Source organism: Balaenoptera borealis (assembly GCF_965194805.1).
Source record: "Balaenoptera borealis genome assembly, chromosome: 21".
NCBI lineage: Eukaryota > Metazoa > Chordata > Mammalia > Artiodactyla > Balaenopteridae > Balaenoptera > Balaenoptera borealis.
Window position 1 is genome coordinate 15,035,304 of NC_138880.1, and position 15,437 is coordinate 15,050,740.

Below are 15,437 nucleotides of genomic sequence, written 5' to 3' on the forward strand. Positions count from 1 at the left end.
TCAACAAAAGTGCACCTCACCAATAATGGGACATTTCTGATACATGTGCCAAAGATACACAACCTGAATCTCATCACAAGGAGCCATCAGGCAAACCCAAACTGAGGGATATTCCACAAAATAATTGGCCTGTACTCTCCAGAAGCGTCAAGGTCGTGAAAGACAAAGAAAGATGGAGGAAACATTGCAGATAAAAGGAAACTAAGGGGACAGGAAATTAAATTCCAGGTGAGATCCTTGATTGGATCTTGGACCAGAAAAAGAATATTAATGGGCCAAGTGGCAAAGTTTGAATGTCTAAATATTAGATCTTAGTACTGTATCAAGCTTAATCTCCTGATTTTGATCGTTGTACTAAAATACTTCCATAGCTGTGACTATGTCAGATGTTAAATTTGGGGACTCTGGGTGAAGGACATACAGTACTTTTTTGTATTTTTTAAACCCTGAAATTATTTCAAAATAAGAGTTTAAAAACGGGAAAAAAATGCTCCCAGCAATACTTTTCTGTGGATAGGCAATACATCCTTGCCTCTTGCCCTTTCCATGTGGTTTTGAACTTGGGAATTTGCTGGGCTGTGAGATCCCCACACCTTACAGCAGTTATAACCATGTGTTTAGGCTCCCAGAGACTGAGTCCAGACGAAGTAATACATAGCATAGACGCAGTCTGGGACAAGCAAAATTCTTGTCTTTTTTTCCTCACTGTATTTTCTTCTTGCTTTCTGGCCACATCAGCTTTAGGCTGCAACTAAAACTAGATGAGGTCCAATGCCTTCAAAATACAGCCTAGGGAACTTCCCCGGTGGTCCAGCTGGTTAAGACTCTGCACCTCAAACGCAGGGGCAGCGGGTTCGATCCCTGGTCGGGGAACTAAGATCCCACATGCCACACAGTGCGGCCAAAATTTAAAAAAAAAATTTTTTTTTAAACTACAGCCTGACAAGACACTTATGGTAGTAAGTTCAGGCCACGAGTTGAGACTCCTGCGGATGCTGGGCTGGGATGGGGGACAGGATATGACTCCCAGCCACTCATCCCCCACTTGGAAAAAATTCTGCTGGCCTAAAGTCTGTATTCGGACAGATAAACGCTCAGGTGTCCTGTGACAGGAGACCAAGCATCTGCCTTCAGTACAGGATAAAACTGATTCTGGTTCCTGGGCAGGTGCTCACCTCCATGGAGGCTTCAAAGACAGGAAAGAGTGCTGAGGGAGAGCGCCCAAGAGCCGAGACCAAACCTTCTCCCTCCGAGGGCCTCTGGTTGCTGCCCACATTCTCCTGCAAGACTGCATTTCTGCTGGGATTTAGAGGTTTCAGAAGTTTATACTTTATATTCTCATTCCTCAGAGACAGAAGGCCTGGTATTTCATTCCATTTAAATGAAAATAATTTCCCTTAAACCCAATGGTTGGTTTTTCCTGATATGAGTTGTTTGGTTGTGGGCTCCTTTTGTACTAAACCTAATAGATTTATTCTAATATCCTTGCCTACATGAAAAAAATGCAGTGTACATTAATTCCTCTCTGAATCATTGAGAGACTGTGGGTATGATGATGTATGGTAATGACCATACAGGTAACATTAGGAATAGTCGTGTCTCATAAATGGGAAATAAGCAACCATGGATCACCGTGCATATTTCTTGCATTTTCAATACACGCCAGAGCTGCAAAGTGGGTCTGGCGGAAGAAATCGCTGCTGGATTAGTTTTCTGCTGCAGATATGGAAAATCATTCGATTTTTGCTGGAGCAGGACATCCTATTTTCTGTTTAGACCTTCAGACACTGTGTGTGTGCCTGGATTCCCAAGTAAGTGAGGCCATGAGAGGGCTGCCCTAACCATCCAGGGACTTCGGCTCAGGCTTCCTACAACCTCCCAAGAAAAATATGCAAGACTCTTGAGAGATGCTAATGGAATGCCATTTGCACCGACTTTGAAATTATCTTGGAGGTGAGGAATCAAGATGGAAATTGGTGACTTTAAATTTTAATTTTGAATCCTGCTCCTACCAACACTAAACCTTCCCTAGGGCCAAGCTGCTTGGTCATCTGCATGTATGACAAGTTCCCACCTCCTGTTGCCAGTTGCTGCTTGCTGCTGGCTAAAAAATATGTTTAAAATTGAACTTTTTTTTTAAGAAAAGAAAAAAACCTAAGACCCCGAAATAGGGTACTTTTTCCTTCTGGGAAAAACTTGCTCAAATGGAGAGTTTTTAATGAATACTGATAAGTCTGAATATGAAATGAATGATTAACAGCTCTGTAAGCCAGTGACAGATGTTCAGCCCAATAAAACACAGCCTTGTATGCCATCGGCAGCCCTCCCAACAGAATTAAAGTAGAGTTCTCATTAATATAGAAAACCTCTCCTGTCTTTCTTCCACTTGAAAAGAGCCGCTTGGTTTCCTCAATACCAGACGGGTTGTTCTAAACACTCGTTATAATTTATTGCCTTGGCACAGGCTTTATGGTGAGAAGCGTGATTGTTAAATTTCATTTGTACAAATCTCATTATTTTTTAATTATTTTGCAGCAAAAACAAAAATTGAAGATAGCGCTAAAATACACAGGCAATTCTAACTTATATTCTAAGATATAGAACAATAACAGAAACCCATAGAGAGAGCATTTTTACAGGTTGGACTCATCTAAACCAGGCAACATGTATACAAATGAGACAAATTCGAGATAAGCAGACACGGAAGGTAAATGCTTTGCTGGTGTTCACCAATCAGTAGGAAAACCCAGATCAGAACTGGGAGTTCCAGAAAACCAGGCCAGAACAAAGGACAGAGGGTGGGGAACAGTGGAACAAGTTGTTTTTTCCATGGTGAAATCATAAAGCTCTTTGTAAGCCCACAGTTTAGATGTTGGTTGATTTTATTTCTCATCTTTTCTTGCCAATGTTATTTCAGAAAATTAACATCATGAATTTGAATGGAGCTATGTCAAATATAAAACTTTTTTTTAAACTGTCTTGAACCATAATTTTATACATATATCAAAATTTTTTTTTTAAATGAGGATCCTGTGACTTTTTAAAAATGGCCTACTTTGAAGATTCCCAAAATGCAAGAAAGGTACTACGTAGAAGTGGTTAGTGAGGAGGCCTGTTTATCTGCAACCACAAAAACCGCTCCCTTAGGCATTTACTTGTTTGTTTTTTGATCATTAGTTACTTGAACTTGAGTTAGGGAACTCTTGGTCTGGAGGAACAATGGAAAAGAAAGTAGAGAATCAGAAAACCAAAGGGGTAAGCAAATTAGGATTTCAGTGATTTCTAGCTTGACTATTAATGTTATACCATGTTAATTGTTTTGTGGCATTTATCAAAATCTGTTATTATTCAATTCATTTACTAGCTGGTTTATAACCCTCCTCTCAAATGCAAGCTCTGTGAAGTCAGAGAGCTTCCTTGCCTTGTTCAGTGCTCTAATTAATGCCAGAGCTCCATCCAGAGTCTGACACATGGCAGGTAGAATTCAGGGATGATTTTGAATGAATAAGTACAGGAATGAATGAAATTCATAATCAATAAATCAATACAGAATCAACAAGGAATCATTAACAAATAGTGGGTTGGCCAAAAAGTGCCTTCGGTTTTTTGGGGGTTTTTTTTTTAACATTTTTATTGGAGTATAATTGCTTTACGGTGGTGTGTTAGTTTCTGCTTTACAACAAAGTGAATCAGTTATAGCCTTCGGTTTTTAAGTAAAAATAAAAGATACATTTTTCATTTTCACCAAGAAATTTATTGAACAACGTATTCACCCTTTTGTTCCACTAACTTCTGCCATTTTTCAGGCAACTTCATAATTCCATCTTCCCAAAACTTTTTATCTTTCTGAGCAAAGAACTGTTCCAGGTGCCTTTTACAGTCTTCCAGGGAATTGAAATTTTTTCCGTTAAGAGAATTTTGTAAAGACCGAAATAAATGGAAATACGAAGGTGCAATGTCTGGTGAATACAGGGGATGAATCAGAACTTCCTAGCCAAGCTGTAACAGTTTTTGTCCGGTCATCAAAGAAACATGGGGTCTTGAGTTATCCTGATAGAAGATTATGTGTTTTTTGTTGACTGATTCTGGACGCTTTTCGTCGAGTGCTGCTTTCAGTTGGTCTAATTGGGAGCAGTACTTGTTGGAATTAATCGTTTGGTTTTCTGGAAGGAGCTCATAATAGAGGACTCCCTTGCAATCCCACCATATACACAACACCACCTTCTTTGGATGAAGACCGGCCTTTGGTGTGGTTGGTGGTGGTTCATTTCGCTTGCCCCACGATCTGTTTTGTTCCACATTGTTGCACAGTATCCACTTTTCATTGCCTGTCACAATTTGTTTTTAAAATGGAACGTTTTCATTACGTTTAAGTAGAGAATCGCATGTGGAAATATGGTCAAGAAGGTTTTTTTCGCTTAACTTATGTGGAACCCAAACATCAAAGCGATTCGCATAACCAAGCTGGTGCTAATGCTTTTCAGTACTTTATTTGGATATTTTGAGTATGTCGGCTATCTCCCGCCTGGTATAACATTAATCGTTCTCAGTTAATGTCTTGATTTGATCTCTATCAACTTCAGCTGGTCTACCCGACCGGGAGCATCATCCAGCGAGAAATCTCCAGCACAAAACTTCGCAAACCACTTTTGACACCTTCAGTCACAGCACCTTCTCCATACACTGCACATATCTTTTTTTGCATTTTTACCTTTCTTGAAATAATAAAGCATAACAGGCCAAAAATGTTGCTTTTTTTCTTCCATCTTCAATATTAAAATGGCTACACAAAAATTCACCGATTTTGATAAGCCTCTTTTTAAATGCACGCTGATATGACAGCTGTCACAATCTAACAAAATTGTTTCGAATGACGTTAAAGACAACTAAGTGCTACTAGAGCCATCTTACGGAAAAAGAACTGAACGAAACTTTTGGCTAACCCAATACATTAATGGAAAAAAAAGATTGCTTTAAGAATTTATGCTCTGTCATTGCAAGCACTCCCATCATGTAAAGGCTGAGTGGTCTCTAATATTCCATAACTGAGAAGGAACACACTCCTCAGTCTCTCCCATGGATCATGGTACCCACGACATAGCTACACCCATCACCAACTTTACTGGCATCTTTAAAGATGTTAGTTCTGACCGTTTTCAGTTTTGACTACTATGGAATGATCCTGCAGACTATTTTATATGTTGTCATTTTTCTGAAACTTTCATCTGAATTACAAAAGTTTCTAAACTAACACTTTGGAATGAGTCCTGGAGATAGTGAGAGACAACATTTTATATACCTTCTTATTCTCAATTTGCTGAGGAAGCATTTCTTAAAACTCTGTGGGGGGGTGGGGGGAAAGCCCTACTCCTCAAAACCAGCTGGAACTGAAGAAAAGTTGTTTAAGAAAAGTATTGATTGTCAGCAAAAGATAGAAGTTATTGAAGGTAAGTTTAAGTTTTCATGGTATTACCGTAACCTCATTTTACAAGTAGGGACTTGCAAAGGAATGTGAATAAGGACATTGGGGCAGCGTGTATCATTAGGGCTCCTCTGATACCAGTCACTGTGAGGTCAGTACTGGAATTTCCTGAGCTCTGATTCAGTCATTCTGAGCCACTTCCTAAAACAAAGCTCCAGCCTCCACCTGCATCAAGAAGAATCAAGTCATCTTGGCCCCAGAGGCCGGGAGGTGCCAGAGTGTCTTTGGGGTCCTGGTAGGAGAAGCCAAGAGTGGGCTGGGTCAACAAAGTCTGTTCTCTGTTACCAGAGCTCCAAGTGAAGAGAGGCATTCCAGGGGTGATAAACTTGGGAATAGAGAGAAAAATTAGTGCAATCCTGGAATGCTCAGGCTAGAAGGGACCTTCATTTAATAAATGAGTAAGTGGGACCCAGAGAGGTAAAGTGACTTATAAAAGATGAAATCATGGTAGAAAAACAGATGGCAGGCAGGATACAGGTCCTAAGTGGATAGAAACAGAAAGTCAAGTTTGATGGTGAGCACAGACTTGTCAAATCCTTCTGTCCAATGGAATAGATTCTCCAGGAAGCCCTCATCCTAAACGTTGTTCTCTTTTATTGGCGGGAGTGGGCGGGGGGTTGTCAAAGAGAAAGGAGACAAAAAGAGACTCATATTGCAGCAAATACATAGGAGAAGTTCCAGCAATGGCACAGAGCTGAGTAGGCATAATTAGGGAAGGCAGTCCCTAGAGTCATTGAAATATAGTTAATGAAACCAGGACATTAAATTCTAAATTTGATGCCACTGCGCTCAGATGCACGGAAGCTTTTGCAGATAGTAAGAAAGCTCTGATCTGTCAATGAGAGCATTCTGATTCTGACCTGCAGGGGACAGAGAGGAGGGGTGGCAGTGACAGAAAACCATGACAAGGGAGGGAAGGTCCCGATGGGACATGACAGAGACATTGCCTTCAGCCACTGTGGGCTAAGGGTTTCCCAGTGGTACCCAGAGCCTGAAGCTATCACCAGACTACAGCGAATCCCAGGGAGCTTTGGTGGGCATCGGTTATGCACCCAGGACTGGTCAAGGGGATTGGTGAACTGTACGTACATCATTCCAAACTGGGGCTTCTGTCATTCTCAACTCATCCCTTTAGAGAGTCCCTCATAGCTAAAGAATTGTTAAAGGTAAGCCTTAAACTTTCCTAGTTTGCCAACATTAAATCTTACCAGCTCACAAGATTGGGGAACCCAGAGTGGACATCCATTGGAGAAGCTCACTGCACAGAGATGTGTCTGAAGAAGGTCCCCTCCAGCCTAGGTGTGCTGCACAGGACTCATGCTTCTCTGAAGCTCCAGAAAGAGTCAGGGAACCTAGGTAGGGCAGAAGTTTACAACCAGAAAGAGCATGAGTGTGGAGGTGGGCAGAGCTGGGCAGAACCCTGGGCTCTACATCTGAGTGACCCTGGCCTTTGAGTTCAGTGACCTTCTATTTCCTTATCTGTGTAACTGGGACAGGGTCATTTAAAGACTAGAATAATAAACTGAAAAAGTAGAAAAGGTCTTAACACAGTGCCTGGCCAAATCAGAGGTACATATGTTCATTTTCTGTCCTTTATCTGGACAATAAACCTGTGTTCACTTCCCCAAAACTTTTTAAAATTGTGGTAAAAAAACCACATAACATAAAATGAACCATCTTAACCATTTTAAAGTGTACATTTCAGTAGTGTTAAGTATATTCACACTGTTGTGCAATCAATCTCCAGAACTCTTTTCATCTTGGAAAACTGAACCCCTATAGCAATGAAACAACTTCCCATTTTCTCCCTTCCTCCCAATTTTTAATTGAAAAGAACATCAATCACTACTTTGAACAGCTGCCTTAGCAGGTTTTTCTAATGAAATAAATTTCCGATTAAAAAAAACAAAAACAGAAGCGAAGACATCAGAGTTGTTTAACAACTCAAAGTTCATAAAGGAGCAAGCAGTGAATTAAATGTGTCAAGAAGACTGATCTGGTAAAACTCCATTTTAAAAAAATCACAAGGGCTCAAAATCGCCATGTTATATTCACGCTGCCAAATAGAAGCATACAGCTTCATTACAAAGACAACATGCAAATATTTCGCAGGTCTATGTGATTGGGGTGGGAGAGAGAACAGGAAAGTCGAGTATACAATAAAGCAGTGTTTTCCAGGCTTCTCTGATGATAAGAATCACCCAAGATACTTGTTAAAACTACAAATTCCTGGGCCCCATCCCAGATTCACTGAATCAGAATCTCCAGGTTGGATTCCAAGTATGAAGTTCTAAAACAACGATCTTCTAGAGGGTAAGCGATCTGTATCTAAGTACATGTCCATCTTCCAAAAAAGCTGCCTGGTAATGCTGATGACAATATAAAACAAGAAACTGAGTACAGCAGCTCCAATCTGTCAGCCCCTGAGAAGTGAACTGAAATGTTTATTCCAAGCACTGAGCTGCAATTAGCCACAAATGCAGCTAATTGTTAGGGAACACTGTTAGGGGCGCTTGGAACAGAATCAGGGACACAGTGCCTGTAGCGTTTGGGTAGAAATGAACTAAAAGCACAGGTTCTAAATATAACATGGGGGAGGGGAACACGCCCCATGCACACCCATGTCCCAGTGACCCTTCAAACTTCCAGAAGAAAAAAGTGTAACTTTTCAAAACATGCTAGAACATGGAACCAGTCTATAACACATGGCTCTAGGTATTCTTTGATAGTGAAAACATTACTAGCTTTTCATCAAGATGGAGACTGAAAACAAAGAAAAGCTAAGCACCACCTCCTAGAAAGACCTGCCGAGACTCCCACCTGGGGCCGCTGGTCCCGGGCGCCAGACCTGCTGCAAGCAACCAAGCCAATAAGAAGGGACGATCCTGTGGGTACCAGCGGGAACTGGGCATGGGCACTGAAATGGAAAACCAAACCACAAGAAGAAGTTAACTCTGATTCCGAGCTGGGGCGTAGCTCTGTGGTTTTGTGCCTATAAAGCCCCCAGCCCCGTGCCCCCAGCCTAGCTCCCATTAGGACGGATTCTAAGAGAACCACCCCCCATAGGCTTCTACCCTGATTATTCCACACTCAGTTACAAGTAAGACTTTTAATGCCACCATCCATAGCCATCATCCTTACTCAATGTTTTTTATTTACTCTCTTGATTTCAATACCTCTGACATTTATCAAAAAAGAAAAATACGAAAGAAACACTTCCTTGCAAAGTTCAATCAATGCTCTCAATTTGCTGAAAGGGTTTTTTTTTATTTCTGGACGTGTCTTTCACTTCCAGTAGTCCAAGCATTGACTCATATTCAATTCATCTTGCCAGATTTTCCATTGCTTTTCCTTTCTTCTTTTTGAAGGAACAGTAGACTGTGCTTAACCGAAGTCATTTAGAAGGCCATGGCGTGGATGGAGGAGAAAGTGGGGATTGTATCAAACCACGTGCGCCACATTGAAAGAAATCCCATGTGTGTCTAAATTCTAGACAGAGCCACCTGGCCTCAGATAAAACTGCCTGTTTCAGTTCCTGCTTCCTCCAGATCTGCATTACTGAATTTTGGTGTATCCTTATGAATGAATGCTGTTCAAGTCACTGATAAAGAGCACAAACCATTGTAAACCCCTTTTGCTATTGCAACATTTCATACATCTGCTGCTGCTGGATCGTGGGTCAACTGTAAACGAAGAACTATTCAAGGTCAGAGTATGGAGGACCGGGAAATCCAGAAAGCGTTGAATATGTCTTTGAGGGTCCTTAAGTTTTGAATACGATTCGATTCTCAAAACCGCTCACACTTACAGCATGTTTGCAGTTCCTTAAAATGTACATACTCGATTAAAAATTGTGCCACATTTTCCACAAATACATAGGAAGTGGTCTATCCAGAATAAAGTAGAGTTTTAAGAGTGCTGCATTTCTCTGATAGGACGATCTTAGAAATCACTTGTGGTAGAAGTAAAAAATTAAAGGAACACATTTAAAGGCCAAATTAACCTTTCAAACAACCTAAAAGTAAGATTTGTACTTGGGGGAGGGAAGGCAGATACAGGTATAACTCTATCCTTAGTGCCAAGGAGAAAAGTGATGACAAAAATAATTTTAAACAGCAGAAAGTACATTATTTTTCCAAGCCTTCCCAGTTGTTCTAATTATTCATTGGTCATTGTGTCAAAACAATAGAGATAGAAACCCATATTATTCATAAGCATAGAACTACATATACCAATATTTTATCTGGATTCCACATAGGAAATGCCTAGATACAATAATACGAGAGAAAATACTAGGGAAAAATGAACCTAAATCAGTAACTCCTAGAAACAGGGGGGAAAGCTAAGGTAGTGCAAGCATCTGCTCCCGAATTAATCCCACGGAAATTTCTTAAACTGATATTATGGAGAACTTCGACTCCCCAGAGAGGGCTGCAGTGATTGGGAAAGTTGTGAGCTGGCCCTAGGGGCAAGGCATCTGGTGACTCACAGGATCCCTGGAGCCCCGAAGGGATAAAGACAATGAGAATTCAGCAATGAATATTTATAAAACTTTGCTACATTCCAGGCACTACGCTAAAAGTTTAACCTACATCATCTAATTTAATCCACAATATTCCAATGAGGTACATGCCATTAGTACCCCATTTTACAGACTAAGAAACTAGGTTTTACAAGGTAAAGAGAGTTGTTCAAGTTCACACAGCTAGTTAGTAGCACTTCTGTTCATGGTAGAACTTGCTGGGTCTTCTTAACATTACACAGCGTCCACTATCTTGTACACACTAGATTAACCACAAGGACGTACTATATAGCACAGGGAGCTATACTCAATATCCTGCACACACTCCAGAGCGCCAGAGCTCTGTGCTTCTACCATTTTGAACTTCACGTTCCCGTCAAACAGGAGTGTTGCTCCCGGGTTCAGAAGACCCTTCGCCATCTCACCTTTGCTACCCAACCTCTACCTACGTTTCAATCTCAGCTCTAATGCCTCCTCCCTGGGAGGCTTCTCCCCCTAGTATTCCCATCGTATCTTACTGTTCTCAGTCACGGGACTTAACTCCCAGTAATCTGAGCGCCTGATGACTTGTGATTTTCCCCCAGAAGACTACCCGCTTTGAAGGCATGAATCAATGTTGCTCACTCGTGTACCCCTGGTGCTTAGCACGGTGCCTGATACACAGCAGGTGCTCAAAAAATATCCCTTGAATGAATGAATCACCTAACTACTCCATTTACTGTTAAGGAAACAAAACTTCAGAAAGGTCTGTAGCTTGCCCCGTGCCACACAGGACGCTGGAGCACAGACATGGAGTACAGGTGAAAAGTCAGGTCTCCTAACCCCTGGCTGGGGCTCCTTCTACTTTGCTGCTGCCACCCTCTTACCCAGAATGTCTCAGTTCCCCCTTCACCATCTCAGTCCTCCCATCCTTGGGGCCCCAGCTCTGTCCCCTCCTTGCTGACAATGACCTCGGAAGGCCTGTTCAAGGTCACATTTATCAGATAATTGATCACAGGCTACTTTGTGTTAGAAATTCCACTGTGGTTACCAATTGCTTCTAAACCTCTTCTACCCAGAGCTAGTGCTCGCCTGCACCCCTAGATGCACCTCCACTTCACTTGTAGCCTGTAGCAGGGCTCAGGTCAATGCTAATTTGATTTTGCAGCACCAGGCAAAACACAGACAACACTTCCTCTTTCCAAGGGTAATAACAGTGAAACAATAAATGGAGAGCCCTCCCCCCACAAGACGGCCTGGGATGGCAACATGGATTCTCATTCCCTCTTCTTGCCTCAGTTCTAAGAATGGCAACACTTAATACCCAGCAACATTAGTCCTAGCGGCCCCGTGTTTCCTGACACCCGGCCCCTCCCTCACTGTATATATTGATTTAAGGAGGGGCCTCCGCCATCTCTGTTATTCATACCCATCTCTTCCCTTGCCTGTTAGCTATTCTCCAAATTGAGCTATTCAAGCCAATTCATCAGATTACCTCCGGAAACACTGCAGGCTGGTCAAGGGATGAGAACAAATAACGTAGAGATTTCAAAGCCATTACCAAGTGATCTGCTAAAGGAAGGAAACTGAACAAAAAGGAGAGGAAGAACTTCAACGAAGCCATTGAAACGTCCCCAGGAGTAATGTAACACAGATGCCAGCAGACAGGAAAGGGCACAGAAAGCCAAGGAGCCGAGGTTGGTGACCCTGTTCATATGAGTTGTCCCTCTGACCCTAAGTCAAGAAAAATAAAAGAGTAAAGCACAGTCTGCCATATATACATTGTCCCAAAGAAGAGGAAATATTAAAATATATTATTGGAGGGTAAAAAAGCCTGGTTTCAGGAGAAAAATCTTGGCCCATTTCATTCCTCTGTTACATGGTAAATACGTTCATTCATCATCTAGCCACCCTATCTCTTTGAAATTCCATGAAACACTGCCTACTTCATCTTGAAATATCTGTGCTTGGAGCAGAATGTGCAGTTTAAGCACAAAAGCTTTAAAATGCCACAGGAGTAATATCAAAAATCAGCTTAAGAACTTAATGCAACCAGAAAAAAGACCAATAAATCTCAGGTCTGAGTGCATGTGCATTTTAATAAGACAATTCTTGCGTACAGTATTACAGTTTTGCTTGCCAAACATAAGACACATTCCCGTGTCCTATGCTCATAATTGTAATAAAAGGTCTTACTGTAAACGGTACAGGCAGGAGCAGAAGGGGCATTTTGGATTAAGGAGTTTTATGAAGGAGGCTGACTTACGGTTGCTGGGAAAACTTACCATTGATTTTCCAGCTCAAATTCTGGATTTGAAGCTAGGCAGGTGAGTCTTGCTTTTTTACATTTTTTTTCAAACAGTTTTTGGTTTTTTAAAATGTTTATAATGTGGAAAGATGTTCTCATCTTTTACTCCCCTGCCCTTATTTTTTACTTGATCGGAGACGCAGTATTTACACTGATATTCATCCACACAATTATCTCTAAGTGCTTAGGAATGCTCAGATGGTCTTTTCAGGGTTGGAGAAAATAACATTTTCTTCCAAACCGTCACTTCAAAAACACAAGTTCCCATTCGACATTGCAGCAGGTGATGGGAAAACACTGTAGCATCTTGGATCCTGGAGGCGTGCAAGAAGGCAGACTGCCCTTGGCTCCCAAGGTCAAAGGCAAGCTGAAAGCAGGGCATTGGGCCAGGAGGCTCTTCTGGGATAGGAGTTGGCTCTCCTGCATCCCCACGTGGATGGGACAGGGTCAGAGCAAAAGCTATTTACATACCATTGCAACTGAAATGTCCTATCAGATGGCAACAAGGTCCATGGACAGAGGAGGGAAATAGGATTTTCTGCTCCTGATCATGAGTAAATGACCTTTACTTTAGGAGGAAATCAAGGTGAGTTACTTAGTCTCTACTTTCTGTGATTGGAAAAGCACACAGATACACACACACACACACACACACACCCTTAACTGTTAAAAGAATAAAACAGTACTTCGAATGCTTGCCTTCCACCCCTAGAAAGTCCAGGCAAGGACAACATGGCCATCACAGGCACCCAGGACAAAGCACTGGGAAAGTCACACTATTGAAACCTTGCATAGGTCCCTTGGACGTTATTAAAGGCAGAAAGTTTGAAATGGAATCAGAACCTTATACAGGAAAGGGGAATAAGGTCCAGCACCCCGTGGGCTGAGGAGTTAGCCCCAGTGACCCTGCCCAAAGGCCTGAGTGGCAGTTTTGAAATAAATAAAACTCATCTTCTTTCTTGGACTTTCAAAGCACATCATCACTGTTGGTGTGCGGGTACGGGGATTGGGGGTGGTGTATGTTGAGAGAACACAATACTTCCTATCAATCCCCTCTGGACTCATAAGCAAGCGCTTGTTTACAGGAAAAGAAAAAGTGGCCTTTTAAAATCACCTTCTATTGACAAAACGAAACATACAAAGTATATATCATTGATCAACTGTCTGACAGCTCAAAATCGAAAGGGGAAAACCACAGAGGAGAAGAACGCTGGCTGGGGAAAAGCCAGCAGAATTGGCCAAAATGCCAAGTGCTAAGTCATTATCTCTTCTGATCCCCAGAGGTGAGGGAGCAGAATCCCATTTGTTAGCTCTATTGCATTGATTTCCAGACTCATAGAAGTTTGTCTCCAGAAGGACCCTGAACAGTGCCCAGTCCTTCCCTCTCATTTATTATTGAGAAAGCTGAGCCCCGGTAGGTCTTGGGGTTTTAGGAATTTCTCAGTCTTAAGGTGGTAACGAAGCGACAGAGCCCCAGGTTCCTGGCTCTATGTCTGTAATGTGTGACAACAGCGAGAGCTGGGGTGTGAGGACAAGAACCGACTCCCAGTCCTGTCCTGTGGAAGTTATGGAGATATGTCCTGTCCCTATTTAGTGGTGAACAACACTGCTGTAGGACTTTGACCTTTTAATACTTTTGATAACTTGCATCCTTATTTTACAGATGCAGAAACTGCATTCAAGAGCTGACGTGACTCATCACAGTCACCTGACTCATAAGTGACACTAAATTTTACTCTGCTGCTTCCTCTATCTGCCTCGTCAAATGCTTGAAAAATAGACCCTAGGCACAGGTCTGCTCACTACACATACACGTAAACCTTACAAAGATAAAAAGAAAGAAAACATACAGAAAGCTCCTTATAACCCTTGACAAGCTGTAGTGAGGCTGACCCACCACACACACACACACACACACCACACTTCACTATTAAAACAATTGAACAGTACTCAGAATGCTTATCTTACATCAATTTTCTATGTGAAGGCCAACGTTTATTCTTGCAGTGCAAATTGAATTAAAACTGAAGTTCTTCAAAGCACTACATGACGCCATTCTGATTCACAGACTATTGTTACTGCCATGTGTTTCTTTAACTTTTAGGAATGTCTGAAACTCACACTCCTTAGTGGAAAAGGAAGATGAAGTAGCTATCATTACAGTCTACTGGCAAGTGTCCATACTTTTAACGTTTCCATTAAGTCATGACTCATCTCTATTTCCCTGGCATTTCTTGGTTGAAAATGCAAGTCTGACACCAGGCAAGCACCAAGCCCTTGTCCGCACGCTTGCAGCCTCTGCTCCAAGCAGAGGATTCAAGGTCCGCTCCCAGATGCCAGCTGGGACAGCGGCAGTAACCCCAACCAGGGCGTCTGGTCTCCAAGCTGTGCTCAGAGCTGATTTATATCATGTAAATGGACGTTTCAATAAAGAGATTGGTACATTAGCCAAAACTCAGGGACATGTAAAACGTATTAGGTGATTTATCGTCCAACAAGTTTCTCGTGGCGAAGGCAGCTAGAGAAACACTTCCAAGATAAATGTCATTTCAATTCTTAATCTAAAAAGAATCATCATAACCACCACTAGTTTTCCCCTTTACAATTCTGCATTAGCATCTCTAATGGAGCAGGACACTCTAAAACTGGGACGACCTCTGCCCTTGCCAATACCAGTTTTAGGGAAAGTTCCGCACTGTTCAGCATTACAATCACATCTCTCAAAGGTACAGAAGTCCCATCAATTCCCGGGAATTACAGAAACCTGAATATTTGGCATTATTGTGTATACTGTATTAGTACACTTTCAGTCAATAATAACTGCCATTGCTAAAAATGATATTTAATGGGGGTATATTTTTTTATCACGTTTAAAGTACCCATGGCACTGCATTTTGGAAATAAAAGGGAATGGAAAAATCTCTCATTCCCTGCAGAACCATGATTCTGAGTAACTAGCTCTGGGAAAAAATGGTGCAATCGAACTAGTAGTAAAAAAAATCAATTGCAGTAATATGAACTTTTAATTTTTTTCATTTGAAAAAAGAGGTACAGATGTTCATGCAGGTGATAGAAAGTTCTGCTGGGAGCAATTGCCAATAGCAGATAATACTCGAGAACTTTCTGTATTCCATTCAGCAGAGTAT